Below are 19,252 nucleotides of genomic sequence, written 5' to 3' on the forward strand. Positions count from 1 at the left end.
GCATTCTCTCCTCTTTTGTCTTGCGATTTCGATGACGGCCCCAATCGACAAAAGTTCCCGAATCCTGTTGTCTTGCCCAGTTAGACTTTTCGTTGCCGTCTTGTCATGTGAATCACCCTCGATTTTTTTTTCCTTATAGTTTCACACAAGCCACAGACTAGAAACATCATCACGCCGACCGCCTTGCTGTGCATTCTCAGGACGATGCTCTGTACGCCCATGGGCTCAATTGGACATTATTCTGATTCTGTACTAAGGAGCTGGCAGTAGTAAACTCTGTCCAATCCAGCTGATTAGGACATTGCATTCTGGCAGTGTTACACCGGGGAATGTCTAAATAGTTTCAGGTTTGCAGTGTATGTGTGAAGATGGGTTCATAAAGAAACCTGCAGATCATCTTTCTGTTTAAAAGCTCCTTGACCTGTGTTCAACAAAGTTTCACATCAATCCACCAAAACCTGTTGTGTGTAAAAAAAAAAAAATGGTGGCAGATGACAATGAGACAACAGAAAAGGACATCAACCCGTGGGTTGAGATAGTACGCCGTGTGACGATTTTTTTGTTTTGGAACAGAACAGCATTATGTGAAATCTCCAAGCAGCGTGTACGGCTCTCTTTACTGCTCTCGCCTTGTCCATATTGACTTGATTCATGAGGCCATTGAGCCTTGCCGCGGCAAATTGCTTTTTCTCCCATAATGCCCTGCTGGTAACTGCATGGCATTGTGGTCAGCGGACTCTCATGCAGCCCAATATGTTCAAAATATCTAATGAGATTCAGCCTGCAGAAGTCACAGACTCGCCTCTCTCTTCCCTGTGTCAGAGTTTTAAATCTTAACTAAAATGGCAATGTATCTTCTAAACAATTATCTCATGGCAACCAATATAGTAGATATACTGTATAAAGAAACAAGTACCCTCTTCTAAAGAGGGATTATACTATGTTCCAAAAAGAGGACGAGCAAGGACAGAGTGTCTGGTGGAGGTAAAAGGTACAGAGGACCGAGAGCGATGGAGGGAGGGAAGAGGAGATAGGGGGCAGAAGCCGCATGGCGGATTTGTATTATTTCCGGCTTGTTGCTGCACAGAAGCACACATTTCCCGGGCCATCATGATTGACAAGTTCTCTATTAGCAAGGGAATGTGTGCATAGGGTATTAGGCGTGCTTGCACAGATGTGCAAGTGTGCATTCCCCTGTTGATGTCGTCCGTTTTCCCGCTGACCCCGATGTGCAGTGTGCACGCTTGGCCGGAGACAGCCACCTGGGAGAGTAGAGGAAGCAGGAGAGAGAGAGGGAGAGAGAGAAAGAGAGATAGAAAGAATAGAAAGAAAGTAAAGAGTGTTTGAAAGGAAAACATCCAAGCCTGTTACATGTTCCACCCTTCAGCCAGTGCACACAGAGGGACTCAAAGCAGAGACCACAATAGAGACGGAGAAAGCAGAGGAATAGAAAATAAGTCAGAGAGGTAACCAAGTGCAGAGCCATATTGACGTACAGGCTGACTGTGGGGTGTGTTATGCACAAGTAGCATTGTGCCTTCTCCTTCTTCTCCTCCTCATTATGACACAGCCACATATTGAACAATCACACAATGTATATGAGGAATACAGGGAACGGAAACAAGAGAGATAAAAAGAACGCATCAAAGATGGCAGCCATTCTCCTGCTCATCTCTCTCATTATCAAATAGTCCTTTTGTGCAAGCTGTGGCATCTTCCACTCTGGGCCTATGATCAGATGGTGGCACTAACAAGCATTCGACAGGGAGAGATTAAACACGCGACTGTCAGACGCCACACCCGACGCGTTAAATTACAGCTGCTTACATGTGACATTAAGAAACCTGCCAGTATTCGACACTTTGACAAAAGAGTTGCAGAGAGTGAAAGAGAGGGGAGGGAGATCGGCGCTGGATGTGATGTCAAACAAAATTGAAGCCTTTCAACTACTTACTGACTATTATTCAAGACTCAGATATGGAAGTGGGAGAAAATGCTAAATCAGTGACTATGAGCAAGTTTCAACTGCATATACATGTATAATACCAAGAAAGTTTTGGTTGTGGGTCACTGGCAGTTCCCCGATCCAGCATGAAATAATGGGAACAATGTTTTCCCATTTTAGTGACCAGGAGCAGTGTTTGTCCATATAAATCAGACCAAAACCACCAACCACGACAGGCCATTTCATTTACAAGGACGTAAATGTTGCACTTTAAAACTCAACAACGTTAAAATGCCACAATGAATTTAATTCCAAACATCTCGTAGTCTGCAAGCAATGGAGTATCTGTCTGATTCTAGCTACCTCTTCTGAAGAGCAGATGCTGACATTTTACACCGAACACAGAGGGAGTCGGTCTGAACTATTGGCATCATCCCAGGATCCAAACATCTTTACAGTCTAATCCTTCATTGAGGCCATTGTCAAAGCCATGGGGGCGATATTGATTGTAATCTGAAAAGAGAAATCTATGGTTTTTACTCACTCTGTGACTGCCTCCCTGGTGCCTTACACTGGAGATGAATCACACTCCCCTTAAGACCCATTATTCAGCCATTATTGGCAAGTACTTGTGCTCACTTAATTGGACAACTTGTCTGCAACTGCCAACCCCCTGGGCTGGCCAAGACAGAGCCTAAACCAATCAGCCTAATTGATCCCAGCAAATGGTAGCGGTCGCCGCTCATCGTTGGACAATTTCTGTAGATGTTACAGCGTGTTAATTTCAAGTAGCTCAGACGAATAAGATTGTTTTAATACCAACTCATTCCCAAGGAACCAGTTCTTGACAGTTTTTATGCCACAATCAGCTCATTTAGAAACAAATCCTCAGTCTGTAATCTGTAAAACATTGGATACACTTAAGCTTTATAACGCATAGAAGTCGAGATACCCAACGAGCAAATGAAAACTATTTAAAGATAATTGGTGATCAAAAGGTCCTGACACACCAGTCGACAGTCGGACGTCGGCCAATGTCCGGTCGTTGGAGCATCTGTCGCCGTAGTTTTTGTCGCGTGTCCCGCAAAGTTGGTGATAGTCAGCCCTTGTCAGCGGGCTTTTGCACTATTCAGCATGTCGAATCGTTGGTGGGCCCCTTTGGTGAAAGAAGTGCTAGTTGGCCGCTAGCTTTAGACATTGCAGTGTGTTCAAGTGCAACATTTGGCCAAAAAGTTGACCTTCGTCCCCACTATTTCTTTGATATTGGTCTGGCGTTTTGTCATTCAATCCCAAAGGGCAAAGTAGACCACCCAAGCAGAGGTGTCTTCTTCTCTACAAGACTAAAGACAAAAGCACTCCTCCTAAGTGATTTAGTGTGGTATCTGTCAGCAAACATATTTCCATGTCAGTAGCTTCCAAAGCTAATACGCCTCGATTGTTTGGAGAATTACGATGTTCAGATGTGCTGCCAAAGACAGAGCTGTTATTTCCATCTCGTTTCATCTCTGTAGTGGAGGGAAAAAAAGAGGCGAAAGTCAAGGGTACATGGGTAGAGGGCAGAGGGGGGCAAGGAAAGGAACTTGCCCTGGAGTCAAACTTAGACATCCAAGGCTCTTTGTGTTTTTTTGTTTCGGCGCTCACAGCTAAGAATGATGCACTATTCATGGGTCCTAAAGGAGAAGAAAGGCTTTGGCCCAAATAGAAATAAATAGCACAAGGAACGCAATGCATTAAGAACAGAGCATTCAGATCAAATGAGCTCATCGTCTTTATAAGATGTAAGAGAGGTACAAGCGAACCGTTGTGTGATAAGGTATTAATGGGTGCGGGGATAGAGGCAGAAAATGGGTTCAATCAGCTGGACCAGAGTCCTAATGTGGCGTCTTGTGCATATACATCAGCAACAAAGTCAGAGGAAAGAAAAGAGGTGCAGAGAGGGAGGAAGGCACTCAGCGGGCATTTTAAACACTTTGGTGTTAAGCAGACACATACTGATTCTAGTCCTATCGCTCCAGCTGGAGCCAAACACACATTTACATTCAGATGCTGATTAGAAACATAAAGGAGAGTGTTCACTGGAGTTTGAGATTTCAAATCAGACACTTTGCTCCCTTTTTTTTCATGCAAGTTTGCAATAGTGCAGAAGAGTACATTTGATGTGTTTCTGATCCAATCTGGCAACTCGAGGGGGAAGAGAGACACATAATTAAATAAATAAATAAATAAAAGGGGGAAGAGAAGTCTGGTTTGAGTGTGTGGGCGCCTGCTGTCGGGTCCTTCTGTCAGTGTGAAATATTGCTGATCCCACCACACCTCCAGTGGGGAGGTGCTTGTAATGATTCAGTCCTTGCGGGGGTTCAAAATGTCATCTGTCTCACCTACCTCTGAGTGTACTGGTGTTCTCTAATTGTAGACTTCTACAACATAGGGATGGTTATATAAAGTGAATTTGATTTATTATTATTTATGGAGATATTTAAGGCTAATGCTATTATTAGCACTATTCATGAGCTAGCATGGTTGGACAATACCTTCATTAAAAGCTGTTTTTTTTTTCTCATTAATACTGACTGGTAACAGAATGGCAGGTGTGACCACCTCCCTGACAATTCAGCTGAACTAGACTGACACCTTCTGCAGGACACATTCATTCTGTTACCGTTCATGGATGATATATCATTCCCATATAGCAACAAATGTTGATTTTGCAACAGCCCTATTACATCCCAGAGAGAAATTGACTGCATTTTACACGTTAATTACCAGTGTCAGGGATCGCGGCTGCGCTTTAGCTTTCCTATGGACGATATTCAAACTCTTTTTTTTCCATTTTTCTCACGCTTGACCCCCTCGCACACCCCCTGCTGCTGCTCCTCCTCAGCTAATCGATAACCTGCCCTGATGCGTGGAGACTCCTTGTCATCAGCTCCTCAGTGAATGGGAATCAATAAAACACAATACCCATCTACATCCATGAGCTCAGAACCCATTTGTTTTGTCCTGTTTACTGGTTGCTGTTGGTGCTATTCTATCAAAATGCCTTTAAACGGCAGGGAGAAAATGTATGAGGGTAATGTGGAAAAAAACAAAATAAATATGAAGAGAAATGACACTATTTTAGTATCTGTCGGTAAGAGTTTAGCGCACAGATGGCAAATCTTTAATCTTTGTTGGTGTTAAATCTCATTACATTACAATGTATTCAATGAAGAAATGCATGAACCACAACAGTCACTTTCTAAAATGTGTAATTGAATCACAACAATCAACAATATTTCTCAGCATTAGCCACAAGTACGGAAGCCCTAGGTGAAATGTTTTATTTCTTGCAGAAAATGTTGGGCAATGTTGGCATAAGGTTTATCTCCTAAGGGATGATATCTTCTGACTGTATCACCTAAATTGAGATAATATCCCTTAAGAGATAAACTGTGACATTTGTTGAAACACATTAACAATACTATGCACAAAAGTCTGTTCAGTGACTTTTATGGGCAATGTTGGCCTATGTAGGGGATAAATTTAGGATTTGGCCAACATTGCCCAACATTAACCAACCTTGCCCGTAAATAAATAAATACATTTCATCTGGTCTCTCAGGGCCTCCTTACAAAAGAATAACCTCTGAATCTGGTGATATTTCACTAAGCAGACTTGCAGTGTTGCAACAAATGTCACAGCTACACATTCTGAACCTCCATATTGTCTAATTTAACATTCATATGCTGGCACAGAGCAATTTGTATCTCGGTAATATGCTCCCATAGCTTGTTTGTGTCAGTAAATATGCGCTCACATTCAAGAAAGATGGTCTAATCCATACTCAGCTGTTCGCGGCTGATATGTTTGTTGTGTATTAAGTATTTGGTGGGTTACCCTGCCTTTGCTATGATATCCACAGTTCCAATCGATTGGTGAAGATTAAGTACCCATAATGCTTCTGTGTTTGAATTACAAAATCTGTGCATGTGTGTGTTGAAGATTGGTTAGCACATTTGTATGTCATTGCACTCCCACACATGGAAAAAAAAAAGCTTTGTTTCTGGCAATTTTAAGGATGACACAATATGCTCCATATAATGCACAGAAGAAAAGAGACAGATAAATGAGCTAGTACAGTATGTACTTGTTACTGTCCTCTTTTCCTTTTCATCATGCCTTCCATAGGACAAAAAGCACACTATAGCATATTTATTCACACTGTGCAGCAACACAGAAACTCCCAAAAATAAAGCACAAACAAAATCCAAGAATAGACGGCGTTTCATAGCCTAAACTCATTCCTTTGATTCTTACCGAGGCTCCCTCACTACAAAATCCAATGAAAATGTGATTTCTTCTCTCCTTCTCTTTTCTAATTTATTTCACAAGCGTCATACCAGGCAACACGTCTCAGAGCTTAGTCCGCTTTAAGCAAGGTAAGGGGAGAAAAATCAAGTTGCATGGAACATTTAGTGAGGGGGGATAAATAGTTTTGACACATCAATGAGTACACCTCCCTAGCCCTGAAAGGGCCAGGCTGACCCACAGAAACAAACCAAGCAAGTCATTATCTCCTGAGACCAGAGCCCCCCCCCCCCCCACACACACACACACACACACACACACACACTTTTAGACTGTGTCGGATTCACATCAATTTAATACACTACCTCCGGCACTCACATGACATCCATGTTTCTTCTGGGCAGATTTGAAGACTAATCTCATACTTTAGGCCTAATACAATTAAATGGTATTGAACCGATGCGTTGCTCTGTACATCAGTTCCCATCCAGTGAGCGATGGCGCTCACGGTTTGCCGCAGGCCTTGGAGAGACATATGAGCCGAGGGGAAAAGGTTACGATTGTGGCTTGGGGTAGGGCCAAGAAATAAATCTTGCAGCATTCCAATGTAAGAAACCCAAGATGATTACAGAGCATGTATATATTACATTAATCTGCTGGCAGCTTCTTGTCTGCTCTTGTAATTTCAACAGAACTGATGTGGCTGATTCTTCTGGTGACACCATATAAAACTCAAAGTGTCTCGTAAAGCAAAAAAACAAACGAGTCACATGCTGCAAGAACCAACTGCCTTTGTCTTTTGAAGATGGGTTAAAGGGCAACAACATAGTATGTTTATGGGCTGTTAGACAGGAGACAAGTGTTTTCAGTGGGACAGCAGACGTAAAAAGTGAGATAGGCAGAAGGATGCCATGCCATTGTTCCTATGGCTCATAATGCTGAAGCCCCAATAGCTCGATCAGACAGAAAGGCCATTTTATCCAACATTATGTTATCCCGAAAACAAATGGATATTGCTCTGAGGGGCTGTTTCTCTAATTCCACTCTCCCAAACTGAAACACATGGCTAATTGTGCATATTGACATCATCTCATTGGTTTACCTTGATATTCTTTTACTAACTTCAACCAATCTCACTCCTCATGCCTAAACCTAACCAATGAACAAAGGCAACAAATACAATCAGAGAAGGGCGGATCATGTACTCCCCATCAAGTCCAATAACGTTGAAAAATAATTAGTGTTTTGAAGAATGTGTTGCGTATTTTCTGAGAAATGGCCCTTCAATACAATACACAATTGTTTGTGGACGAATGGGCTTTCTGGCCAGTGGGACATTTTTAGGACTCTTGGGGCTTCAGAATTATGGCCTGTCCCCTGCGACAGGGGGCAATGGCAAAAAATAAAACTGATTAGATGTTGATTTGTCACACCACCAACTGTCTTGTCAAGAGAGAAGAAAATAAATGTCCACATGAGTAAAGAGAGCTCCCTAACTGATAAAATGTGCTTGAAGAGAGGAAAAATAAGTGTTTTAAGGTTGTATTGTGCAGGTAAGTTTCTTTGTCCTTCCAACGCCCCTTAGCTGGACTGTTGTGGCCTTGTGTTGAAAGCGTTGTACAACAGCAGCTATTCATAAAAGAATATTCACAGTTGTTAGAAGGATTTAAAATATGACTTTCGAGACCTTAAAAGCGGTCTAAGTTTGTCTTCAAGGTCTGGTCACAGGTACAGCACAGCGATTTTCAGCTGTTGGCAACACCATGCACAGACCCTCCATCATTTCCTGCCTCCTGTCAGCAAGAGGCTGCACACTGTGCCCTGACAAGACAGAGAACATTCATAAAAGTTTTGCAACGTCTCAGCAACCTTGACAGAACTCAGTGTATGTGTGTTTCCACCTCCCAAACTTATCTCCAGAGGCAGGAGTTGAAGGAAGCTCCGCTGTTCACAAGTAGCCTAAGAGCACCTGCCACATTCACGGCGCAAAGACGTCAATAAATCTGGCCGCTAATGTACCGCAGAATCTTTTTCTCCCGCTCTCTCCCTTCCTCTTCCTCTAATATTAATGAATGTCAGTTGAATGCTGCCATGGGCAAAGATAGAAACATGTTCTTTGCCACTGTGCTAACACGAACAAGGTTATAGTAGCGGAATTGGGGAAAGGGTGCACTTGGAAAGCAAAGGTTTATTACAGAGCCATGGGTGAGTATTAGCCAAGTGATAGGCAGAAATTAATGTCTTTATCCATTCAGAATGGTTATTATTGAACGCTGAGCCAATGAACTTCCCAGCACCAGGCAAGTTATTCTCAGCTAAATGATTAAAAGCTGTAATGAAGAGAAATAGTCTGCATAGCGGTTGAATAACAATGAGCAGAACCAGTATAAAAATATGCTCTTCCACTCGTTCCACCCAGTGTGAGAGCATAGAAATGGGTTTACGGGGAAACGAAACCTTGAGGCTATTTTTAGAGGCCGCCTTTGCCTGCAACTCAGCAGTTGTAGCAATGAAAGAAACTCTCTATTCTATATTCTTCCCCCAAAAGAAATTGTGATAATGAGGCTTCACCGGAGACCATGTGGCCATTAATATTTGATGCATTTGAACACACACACACACACACACACACACACACACACACACACACACCCCGACCTTTTAAAATATTATACACAACATATACAATCAAGGAAATTCTTGCATATGAGATGTCGCTCATTGTGTCTTAACATCCATCATTGCTCATTTTCCCGCCACTCCGTCTCTCTTTAAGACGGAAACGGCAAATCCAGTGGGAGTGTGAGCCTTGATATACTTGGCCTATATCCTGTTGTGATAGTCAGATGGCTTCTCTGAGACAGCAGTCATTTGTTACTGTCCTTTTAATCATGCTAATGCAAACTCTCACTCTCTCGCTCTGCTCCAAAAGGAGCCGACTAAACTCACGCGCACATATATCGGCGAGAACACACACTCAGACATTAAAGGAAAAAAGAGAGAAAGAAAGGAGTGCCCAAAGTCCCCTAAGGCGTATGAATATCTTAAGTGGAGAGTTCTATAACTCTGTATATTTGCACGCCTGTGGACACACTTTACACACAGCCATACGCATATTCACATAGGCTGTCGAGCACATCCGTGCATGCAAACACAATGGCGAAAAGAAAACAGAAATGCCACAGTATTGAATCAAATTAAGTGCTAATTTTGTAGCACCACCGTCTTTTTCCCCACCGCTTTTTCTCGAGTACTGCACTTTATTAGTATTCTGCTCAGACGTTACACTGCGTTCTTCTCCTTTTCTCCCACACTCTCTCGTTCTCTCTCTCTCTCTCTCTCTCTCTTTCTCTCTCTCTGTCTCTCTCTCTCTCTCTCTCTCTCTCTCTCTCTCTCTCTCTCTCTCTCTCCTGGGAGTTGAGCCCAGTGCATGTTAAGTGATAGGGCTTCGGAGTCTTACCGGCAGGGGTGTGGGTGCCACATAGCGTGGCTGTGTAAGAGCCGTGTGTCGGGGGAAGAGAGGAGAGGGGCCCTTTTAGTAAATCCACCCACCCGTGTAAAAATGATCAATCTCATGAATTTGCCAATAGGGAGTCGTTGGCCGATCAGCGGAGATAATGAGAGAAACGGGGGTGAAGGTAAAGGAGAAAGAGTGACTACGGGAAGGAAATATTGAAAGGTATTGAAGGGGGGAAAAAATGGGGAAAGATTGAGCAAGCGTGATAGGCAACGGATTAGTGAAGACAATAGAGCAGGTGAGCCTTGATAGACAGAGTTGCCATGAAAGACAGAATGTGAACATCAGTGTCTGCTCAGATAGGAAAGAGAGCAAGGGAGGGAGAGAAATGGCAGTTTTTTTTGCCGTTTTCACGCTTTGTGTCCCCCGTCTGAAAGCCAGCGGCCCGTTTTGGTGGCAGCGGAGCAAGGTACATGTTTGGGGTTTCTTTTTGTCAAGCGTGAGCAGGTCCTGGTGAGGTGGTGACAAGAAAAGTAAGGAGGGGGTGGGGGGATTTTTGAAAATAAAAAGGTTGTCCTAAATTCAAGGCCTGGTACAGCCTAAGGGTTATTCCTACACTACCAAGTGGTATGGTATGTAAATGTCATGGGACTCAACAGAGCGAGAGGCTGTCTTTGTCTGTTCGTTTGAGAGGACATGACAGAAAATGGGGAGGTGCATTCCACTGTTGTGTTGGCGTCAACATTGAGTGTGACATCCATGAGTAGGGTTGCACTTAAATGTAACAAAATTGCGAAAGAACTACTAGAAAGTATGCAGCCACGCCAGTGTTTTCCATAGGAGAAATGGCCCTTCCAATGCACTGTTTCCAGAACAAATGGCCTTTTAGTGAATTCAGGGTAGGTCAATCTCCCCCAAATTCGCTAAAAGGAGGTTCAACTTTGACAGCCATTCTAGAGCACTTTGCCTGGTCGGGGGTCCGAAACGTCGGACTTCCCATGGCATTTGAACGCAGAAATTCTCTCTCCCCTCACCTGTTGGGGAGGAGGGAGCGCTAGCGGTCAGGCAGGGGCAAGAGGATGGGACTTTGGAGGGAAGCGGAGTTGTTCGTGTGCTGTGAGACATGCCAGAAAGAAGAAGAAGAATCGCTTTAAGTGTTCTGAGAGTCACTCCTCTTGGCTCTATTTTCCTGCTTTAGAGAATGTAGCACGTGATGGGAAACTTTGGCCAATCACAGATTTCATAGAGAGAGAAAGTGTTCCTATTAGCTCAGGACAAATAGGGTTACAAGGAGAGCTGATAGAGAATTCACTTTCTTTTCTCTTTTTAAATACTTACACTGAGGCTTTAATGCCAATAGTTTCAGAAAAAATATACAGTAATTTTAAGTAATAAGCACTTTTTATTGTGAAAGTATCAACATTTCTCTTCTTAAATACACGGCCCATGTCCTAACAATTCTGTGAATACAGATGACATTATTCAGCTGGAGTGTGAATACGTGTACAGCGTGTGTGACCTTAAAGAGGGGTGGTTTTGGGAGAATTGCAGCATGAAGAGAAGAAAGTGAATAATTCTTTAAAAGAGTAGCCGGGGGCACATTAGCATGTGTGCTAGCTATGGCGGCTTCGAGCAGCTGTTTTCTTCTTTTCTTTTAGCACACCCCGTTTGTCATAGGAAGGCATCATCCTTTATCGGCACATTTCATGTTTCCCAGAGGACTCTGTGAAGCGGGTGATATTATTGAGGAGCGCTGAGCCTTATTAAATTCCCAAGCATATTACCAGTCTTTCTCTCTCTCTCTCTCTTTCCCTCTCTCTCTCTCTCTCTCTCTCTCTCTCTCTCTCTTTCTTTACCACTCTATGATGATGTTTCTCCCTTCCCTTAATTTGGTTGCACACTCCGCTGTAGCTCAACGACCCCCCTCCCGTTAGTCTCTCCAGAGGAAATAAAGGAAGTAAATAAATGTTATTACTTTTTTTCTCTCCAAGTGACGCTCATCAGGTATTAACACAGCACACCCTTCCCTTAGCAGCAGACGCTCATATGACTCACTCACTGTATATTCTATAGTGTGGTCTCAACTGTTCTGTTCTATTTTTGGTGAATTCTTTTCATCAAAAGTACGTCAGATAATGCTAATCTTCCAACCAGTGAACTAGGGTAGAAAGCAAATACTCTTGTCAGCTTTGCTAGGATTAACTTTGTAGTCATCAAAAGGATTTTTAGCTTCCTTTCTTTATAGCTGTATGCATAGAAAGTGATAAATGCTATTAGTTCAATATCATTTAAAAAAACTAAAACTTGTTTCTTGAAAGCTTTATCCGCATTTTTTGGACTGTCTCCGCTCTCCACACGTGAGAACAGGAGCATGTACTGAGGGTGATAATGAGGGTGTGTGTGTGTGTGTGTGTGCGCACATCTTCATAGCCTCTGTGCAGTGAACACTTCCAGAGCTCCCCCATTTCCGCGTGAGACTATTTGCTTAGGTCGAAGGAATTCGCGCGACCACGCTCCCTAACGTATTTATCAAACGCGGCTTTTGCCATTTTTAAAATTTCTTTATAATGCTGACACGGATGCCGATGCCTCTGTCTCCTTTTGCTGCAAGAAAAGCCTATTTACATATGACCTTGCATGCAGCAATTGGTGGAACGGGGGGGGGGGGGGGGCATTTGCCAAGTTTTATTTTGCCAGAATGATGTGCTTTTGTCTTAGATGTGACAGCGTGATATGAATATGAAAATTTCAAAAGAGCGGTTGAGTCAGATTGTGTCGTGATATTCATGAGGATTAGACTTAATGTGTTTACTTGTTTGGCTGCCAACCGTACTGTATATTATGTCATTGTCTGTACCAGTGCTGTATGTGTGGGCACTTACTGGCTATTTAAAACGTGTCGCTCATATTACATGTAGCACACACATTGTTGTCCAGGCATAAATGACAACCTGTCACTAGATACCAGGGCAGCTTCAAGGTCCTTTTTTCTGTCAATATTGTGCAAAATGATAATTCAGTCTCACTGGAGCACAATTCATGTTTCAGTGTGGTTTTGTGTAGGGACACACAGGAGAGCTAGTAAACAGTGATGTTGGCGTGCGTCCACGCGTGAGTCAGTCTGTCTGGGGGATAGAGTGCATATTGTAGTGAAGGCCCTTGAGGAATACTACCGTGTATGAACCATGGGCCCCGTCTGCATCCCTCATACATGAGCTAGTGCATTCATTCAGACAGAAAGGGAGATAGGCTTTAAAGAACTTCATCATTGTTACGTGTGAAAGTTTGTCAGACGGGGCTGTCGAGGCTGCTTGATGTAATGAAAATTTGATGTGGAAAATATCCTGTCGGCGCTGCATTTTTAATGGACACCACACAGATGCAGGAATTACCCCCCACCCCCCGGTACCGCATTATGCACGGCACCCTAACAACTTTGCACCTGCGGGACGAACTTTGCCCGTGTCTGGGTCTGCTTCAGGTGTTTCAATCACTTGCCGAAAAAAATTATTTCTCTTAGCAAAATTGTCTCTGGGCCCCGGCTGCTCACAGGACGCATCACAAAATACACAAACACTATCACGGGTCAGACTATTGCTGTCTGCTGTATGGCTTTTTTTTCTGTTCTCTATTTTCTTGTAGGAAAATGAGTCTCGGCCTTTGGGGCTTTTCATTGCCCTAATCTGCAGTCCGTCCCAGCTCTTCTTCCACTTGTGATTGATATTTGGAGATATCGGTGGGACAAAAACAGTTTGAGTTCCGACGCTCATGAAAGACCCATCAGCTCCGTCGTCGATCAATGTGAATAAATATTTCCCACAACCCAGAAGCATTAGAATCAAGGACGGCGGGAAAAAAGAAGGCAGACAGAGGAAGGAGGAAAAATCGATTGGGCGAGAGCTTTGCTAACAAGGGGGATGGGGAGGGTGGTGGGGGTAGAGTGGGTAGAAAGGCGGGTGGGGGGTGGGGGTAAATAAGCCTGTCAAGATGGGTGAATAATAAAGCATCTTTTCAGTTCTTCAAAGGCAAAGGAGAAAAGCCACGAGGAAAGCTATGTCACATACTCTGTCATCTAATGTCAAATTAATTTGAGCATCATACGAGTATCATGTGATCCAGAAATAATGTACATAACGACGAGGCAAACATGGCGCCTTTGAACTCTTCAAGTATTAATTTACCATCTTCAAGTGTCTCTTTAAGGTGCATAACTTATATTTTCATCAGATATCAGCAGGGGGTTCTCAAGTACTGATGATCAATGCCAGGGTAGGGCCGGGTTACAACTTTTGAATGCTGAGAATTAAAGCTTTCGAAACAGGCAGTTCTAACACGGCTCTGTGTATGTGCTGGAGCTTCACTCCAACTCATGACCTCTTTGAATTAGCCACTTATCAACCTTTTTAAACCAAGTGCAAAAAACCTATGATTTTGAATGTTCTGATGGCTCATATTCCTGACGCCCCAATAGTCCCATTGGACCAAAAAGGCCATTTGTGCGAATGCCCGTTATCCCGAAAACAACATTGCTCTGATGGGATGTATCGCTAATAATTAGCCATGTACTTCTGTTTGGGAGACTGTGTAGCACATTTTCAGACAAGAACAGTCTGTCAGACAAATGGGCTTTTTTTTTTGACTATTGGGGCTTCGGTATTAAGTGCCATCACAATGGACAGTCCCCATTTTGACACAACCTCGCCTGAGTCGGTGAAGAAATCAAGTACATTTACTAAAATCATTTCAGACATTAAGCTTTTGGTTTTGACCCTGAAGTATTGAAACAATGGGAGCTTTCATGTTTTAAATTCCTTAAGATTTTGCTAAAAAAAAGGAAAGATAAAATGTTTAAATACTAGATTTCACTGAAAAGTTCTATTTACCTGAAACTCACCTTTAAGATGAACCAAAACTAAGCGAGCCTATGTCCTGTCAAAGCTGTCCTCAATGTCCAAATTGTATACATTAGACCAGGAATAGTGCATATATAAGATAGGATGCTTAACGGCAGGCTCTCATAGACACAGCCTAGAAACTAAACAACTGTATTTTTTCCCCACTAATTTTTACACACCAAGAGTGACCATGTACTCCATTTAGCTGAAAACTGACAACTTTAATACAGAGATGGCATTTATGTTTTGTACCCGACCATTTTCAGTCAACATAAGAGAATCAGTATTCCCTAGTTACTGCCCACCTGTCCAAACTTCACCCACCCACTACACGAATCTCTTTCTCCCTGTCTCTCCCTCACTCACTCTTGTTATTTTGATAGGGGAACCATTTGGTCTAAATTGACTCATTTTGTCAGTGGGAAATCGGAGCGGGGAAACTGAAGAGGGAGAAACGGGCAAGGCTGTTGCTGCTTTGATCCCTCCGACAAGCAGCGTGAAAAGTGTATTTCATAAAGGATGTTCGCCTGTGATGAGCCTGCCAGAGTGACAAATTGGGCCCCTGGTGCTTTAAATAATACACTGTGTATAGCTCTAGCCATGGCGTGTAGTTTCGTATTGCTTAACTGGCCTGTTAAGAAGGGTGTGCGTCGAGGGGCACGGTTAGTGACTTGAATCCAGGGCCCGTTTCACTTCCAATCATCTACCTTTCTTGTCCACGCTTGTGATACATGCAAATGTTAATGTGAACTTCAATCTAGATTCGGAGCTTCAAAAGATAGGAAGTGACTTTTGATTGATGACTGAAAGGAGCCTTGTTTCTCTGCTGGAAACAGAATCACATACTGATGAGTGTCTAAGATGTGCTGTGCCACTGTCGCTGACACTCCCTTAGCTGGCGAAGCGAGGCAAGGAGAAGAGGAGGGTGAAAATGTTCAGATGGGCTTCTTGCTTCTTCACACTGCATAATTTGACCCAACATGCAAAACCTCTTGGGGGGAGGAGAGGACACGAGTAGATTGCACGTCCTTGCGTTGACACACACATGCATACCGACACATAAGGGCGACAGAAAAATATGTACATGCATTACTGCGTTCAAAGCACATTGACTTATTATTTGTTCATTATAATTCTGTCAGCCTCAAAAACGCATGATGGAGACTGTGAATGTACAGAAAAGGGGGCCATGGGTACTCATTTCGGTCTCTTCCTCGCTCTTACGGATGCATCCCATAATGAAGGAATCGTCAGAGGGAATCTGGAAGTGGTGATACCCAAAGTTGAGTTTCAAGTCAAAGATAGAGAGTGAATAAGGAAGGTGACAGCACGGTGCGGCAGCAAATCCAATATACTGCTCGGGGGAGGGACAAACTGCAGCCTATCTGTGAGATAGTCTATAATCCAGGACACCTTGGTGTTATCGGGCTGTATCGCTCAGAGCTTTTGCCTGAGCAAGAGTGGCTGGATAGTCTTTAAGGCACTCAAGAAATCAAAGATCATGATTCTTGCCAAGCTCCCAAGCCACTCCTAACAGGAACAAGCCAAATATTTGATGACATCTTGGCATCGTGCAGTGGATCTGGACATATTTTTGTACATATATCTAGTATGCAAATTGAAGTGATCAAGGCTCCCTAACCAGATGTCTGCCATATAGGATGAGGCCTTCACGCTGTCACAGAAGACATTTGCTTCCATATTTGGATACTCGAACACTGTGGGAGGTTGTGCTACACGGCGGAGGCCCCCTGGTCTGACTCAAGGATACATAAAAAGAGGTGCTAGAGAACCTATTTGCTGACTGGCACATCCTTTAAGCTCTTCATCAGGGGGCTGCACTGTGCACAGCCATTTGATGCAGTTTGTTTTTAACCTCCCCAGTAGCAGGTCTGAAGGAAAAATTCTGTAAAAAAAAACAAAAACCCTGTTTGATCACTTGTTTGGTTACCCTGGTCACAACACTGTAAAGCTTTTCTCCAGGAGTGTTGTCACGGTTCATGCTAAACAAGAGCTAGCTCAAAGTTCAGTTCACACAGATTAAAACGGACTAGTGGATGTCCATGGTTCATTAATTCTGAATTTTGAAGTTCCAAACACAGTTTCAAAAAATATGAACCTGTTCATGTCTGTTTCTTGCTTTATTTCTTTAAACGGGATGCTCCGAGACTTGTTGGATGCTTCAACTAGATGTGTCATTTTAAATTGGTTTGACAGTTTTGTCTGGTTCCTTGTCGTTTCATGTCACGATGTTCGAAGCCTTTTCCCTGGTTGAGCAGCATTTCCCTTGCACCCCCTCTGTGGTTAGGGTTGGTTCAGGTTTAGGTAAAGGGGGAACGCATATTGACGGGGAAATGTTTTTTTAAACACCAGCGTTCTGGTTGCAGTTTGTCCTTGGGAAAAACAGTGTCGTTTAGTTCACTGTCCAAAAACATGAGCATACTCAATGAAACCTTTTTTTGTGCAATCCCAAGATCTTTACGAGTTTGTGATTATAAGTCATGAAGGCAGATTGTAAGATGACCAGGACTAAAAATAAAAGGGTTAAAGGTAGCTTGTTTGCATTTAGTGTTGTGCCACTGCAACATGGTCGCCATGTTGAATCCACAGTCCAATTATATTATTACATTTACATTTCAGTTTGGTTGGTTTTGTCTCGATTGTCATGAAACTTGGGTAAATCATGGGCCAAGAAGAAACCCATTCAATTGAATCTTAATCACGGGGTGTGTAAACTCTTTATTTTGATTATTTTTGGCCTTGTCTGAGGTCTGCTTTCTCCAAGTGCCATTCTACTTACTTTAAGTCACATATTATAAAAGAGATCTTTTAATTTGTCATTTCATCATTCAAAACTTGACTAAATAAGCCCAATGAAAAATGACTTTACAAAGTAATCAGTAAGCATTTCTCCGACTAAAGCAGCAGGACTTGATCCGCTCATTGTCCTTCAGAGCTTTGAAGTCGTCCATCACGTCTCGGAAAACCTGCTGAAAGAAAACAAATCCCTCTAGAAAAAACAGGACCTGGGGTTCTTTGCCTTTTGGTTCTCCGGAGTGGAGCTCACTGTGCCTGTTCATGAGCCTACATGCTTGAAAAAAGCATGAGAGCATGTCCCATGTGGTCAGCATAATTACTCCCAAACACATTTCCACCACTAGCTTTCCATTTAGGTCGTGACTCACCATCTCCGGCTTCCACTGGTATAGAATGTGCTAGCAGCTGAGAGCTAATTGCTACTCAGGACGACAAGCATGGTAGATAGTGGGTGTTATTTTGATTCACAAGTTAACTAGCTCGCTCGCTACTGCTAACTACTTATCTCAAGTGGAACCTTTGTTTTAGGCATCAGGTGCTGAAAGAGTACTTTTTGTTTCAGGAGGACAAGCTTTTAATTGTATTTTCTCACATTGCAAATAAGGAGATAAGGAGTTGTTTTTTTATTTTGAAATTAAAGTTATGCAATAAATGAATACAACACCATTTGTGATATGTAGGCCACTCTACACTTAAGACACATAATGGAATTCCAATGCAAATTAGCTGCTCGTGTTCTGAGTTTCTTTGCCAAGTGGCATTATAGTTTTTGTTAAAGCTTCATATTTCATAGGCTGCTTAGGGCTGAATATGAAGTATATTTTGTAAAGTCACCATTCATTTTAACTGTATTAGATAAAAAATACACCAAAGCCCCAGTTGCTATCATATATATATATATATATATATTTTAACTACCCCATGGTCTTCACAATTCTACCCCTCAGACAATTCTATACAGATCTACGGTTTGCTTATGCATGATTTAGATATTTCCTCTTATTAGTACGATCAGTAAAAAAGCATAAATCACATGCTTTTCTTTTTTTTGATTTTAGGGGAGGATTTAATCGAAATTGTATTTTGACAAATAACCATTTAATGGTGTAAAACAGGCTATTGTGTGAGTGTGCCTGTGAGTGTGCGATAAGAGTAACAGTGGAGGAGAAGCAATGACACTTCTTTTTTGTAAAGACTGGAGAGAGAAGGGAGGGAGTATGTGTGTTAGAGAGAAAGAACTTAGAGGAATAATAAATAAAAAAAACACATTTTTAACTGATTTAACCCTTCGCTCACACACTCGCAGTTGCTGAAGCCCTACCATTTTCTACACACCCACCACTCTTTCATCCCTATTCTGTGTTTGTCTTATCAAATAATACTGTGCTTGTCTGTGCCTTGGAATGCTAAGCACACACACACACACACACACACACACACACACACACACACACACACACACACACACACACACACACACACACACACACACACACACACACACACACACACACACACACACACACACACACACACACACACACACACACACACACACACACACACACACACACACACACACACACACACACACACACACACACACACACACACACACACACACACAAGCTTCTAATGCAATGCATGGTTAATGTAAGGTTTGCTACAAACCCTACAGAGTCTGTGTGGTATGAAAATGAGCTGAGCAATGCCATATTGTTTTATCGGTTGCTAGCAGTGTTGCATGTGTGCACCATAGCAGAGCGGCTAATGCTAATCCTTATGGGTCTCAGAGTATTCTGTATAAGCTCAGAGTGCCAGGCTGAAGAAAACAGTCCATAGAAAGGGGAG

At 42.7% G+C, this 19,252-nt stretch overlaps 1 protein-coding gene across 1 annotated transcript in view; it reads left to right on the forward strand.

The window, feature by feature from the left end:
• pcdh7b (protocadherin 7b) overlaps nucleotides 1-19,252 on the forward strand; it is a gene marked incomplete at its 5' end in the record, with an annotated part of 114,869 nt that overhangs the window by 85,029 nt on the left and 10,588 nt on the right. The gene's annotated exons all lie outside the window — the stretch shown is intronic.

The sequence above is a fragment of the Echiichthys vipera genome, assembly GCF_963691815.1.
Source record: "Echiichthys vipera genome assembly, chromosome: 22".
Taxonomy (NCBI): Eukaryota; Metazoa; Chordata; class Actinopteri; order Perciformes; family Trachinidae; genus Echiichthys; species Echiichthys vipera.